The sequence below is a fragment of the Eulemur rufifrons genome, chromosome 4 (assembly GCF_041146395.1).
Source record: "Eulemur rufifrons isolate Redbay chromosome 4, OSU_ERuf_1, whole genome shotgun sequence".
NCBI classification, from domain to species: Eukaryota; Metazoa; Chordata; class Mammalia; order Primates; family Lemuridae; genus Eulemur; species Eulemur rufifrons.
This window is the reverse complement of record NC_090986.1, coordinates 63,311,677-63,313,923: the sequence shown is the minus strand read 5'-3', so window position 1 is coordinate 63,313,923 and position 2,247 is coordinate 63,311,677.

Here is a 2,247-nt window from a genome sequence, read left to right as displayed (position 1 = left end):
TGTGGGACAGCTTGTACATGAAGGAATCCAAGTATGGTGACATAACTAAGGAGGCTTTGACTCTTTGCTCACGTGAGTTGGGTCTTTGAGCTGCTGTCTGCATTGACCGAGCTGGGCTGAGTCCGTGATGAATTTCAACCAGTATCGAGGATAAAAGGCACTTTGTTCTCAGCAGCCTCCAGGCCACTTGGTGAGCCTAACAAAGGTGAAAAAACGGCTGCAATGTGAAGCTCGTTTGAAGAGCTAGAGGGAAAGGTGTTACAAAGAGTCATAATCTTTCTCAGGTTTTTCGTAATGTGCACACCCAACTTTGGGAAATGAAGTCTACTGAGTTCTTGGAATCAGCTGGGATTTAGTCCTAAACTTATGAGGAACGTGTGCTGTGCCTTTAAGGTGCCTGCCCTCTGTGCAGTGCTCAAAGAACACCTGTAGCATTTAGAACCACAGGTGAGCACAAATGCTAGTGACAACTTATTCTTCATCCTAATGTCAATAGCAACCTGTAACGTTAAACAGTAGATATGATGATTTGGTTCCCAAATCTAGCATTTTGCTTTATGCTCACTGTCCTGATTAAGTTTATGTTTTATTTGTAAGTGTAGTGAGGCTAAAAATTGTGTATGGGAAGTTAGGTTGGGGGCGAGCAGAGATTGCCTGGACGTGTAATGGTGCATTATATTCTCTGTGTTGATGAAGAACTTGCATTTCTTACACCACAATTGGACAACTAGAACTGTAACTTCTGTTTCAGTATCACATAGTTTAGTAGACTTTCGACTATTCTGCTGCATTTCCAACAATTGCAATATGTTTTGTTGTCAGAAATTTTATCAGGGTTGAATTTAATAAAAGTTTCAGGATCTTGCTTCTCTCTCCACCTTGCCCCAAGTAGTCACCTGCCTTGGTGGTACGGAGAAAGTTCCTTCATTTCTTCTGCTGGTTTTTCCAGGTGATGTGATACCCAAAAAAGGATGAGGGTATGGTGTTCAGCTCTAGTCAGGAGCCATGGGGAGGACAGGTTGTGGGGCTTTATTCTTCCCTCCACTGCAATTCCAAGCAGAGCAGCTATGCTATCATAAGTTTGACATATTAGGCTCTGCTTAAGACTTGCTTTGAAGAAAAGGTTTGCATGCAAACCACGAAGCTAGATGTTTTTAAGGTGTTTTCAACCTTGAGACTTACTCTGTGCTCCTACGTCTCATTGGATGGTACCTTGCCCTGAAAAGGTTTCTCGTGGAACCCTCACATGGTCATTGCGATGGGATACTTCCTTGTGCCCAGGAACTCCGCACACACCATCACTTCCCAAACCACCCAGAATCAGACCCTTAAGGAGACACCTCTAAGTCACCACTGCTCTCAACAGGGTCAAAGGAAACCAGAACGTTTCCTTCTTCCCCCACCCCTTCCCTACCCAGACTTATGGCATTAAAAAGAATTGCTTCTAGTGGTTCGTAACTTGGTGCGTCACTTTACACAGGTGTTTCTGTTTAGGAGAAGTAAAAGCACCTCATCCTACACACTCACCATGGATATTGGCAGTACATAGTTGTGAGACACTTGGTGTCCCCAATGAAGATAAAAGGAAGACAGCACTAACGGGGTCACTGATGATACTGGCATTCTGAAAGGAGCCAAAGCGATAAGCTGCAGTGCTTGAAAGGGGAACCATGAGTATAACAAATCTGGTTTGGCACCATTTGCTTAGTAGAAATCATCTAGTTAAGAACCGGAAGGGCCAGTTTTGCTAATCTTGTACTGTGCATTGTAAGACAAGCTGTGATGAAGTGGAACAGCTGTGATTTTTAGACCCATACCTAAGGACTAGATTTGGGCCAGTGTATTTCTTTTTTTTTTTTTTTTTTTTTTTTGAGACAGAGTCTCACCCTGTTGCCCAGGCTAGAGTGAGTGCCGTGGCGTCAGCCTAGCTCACAGCAACCTCAAACTCCTGAGCTCAAGCGATCCTCCTGTCTCAGCCTCCCGAGTAGCTGGGACTACAGGCATGCGCCACCATGCCCGGCTAATTTTTTTCTATATATATTTTTAGCTGTCCATATAATTTCTTTCTATTTTTAGTAGAGGTGGGGTCTCGCTCTTGCTCAGGCTGGTCTCGAACTCCTGAGCTCAAACGATCCGCCCACCTCGGCCTCCCAGAGTGCTAGGATTACAGGCGTGAGCCACCGCGCCCGGCCCAGTGTATTTCTTAATAAATGCATTTCCGTTATTTATATTAGTTTCATGGGGCAG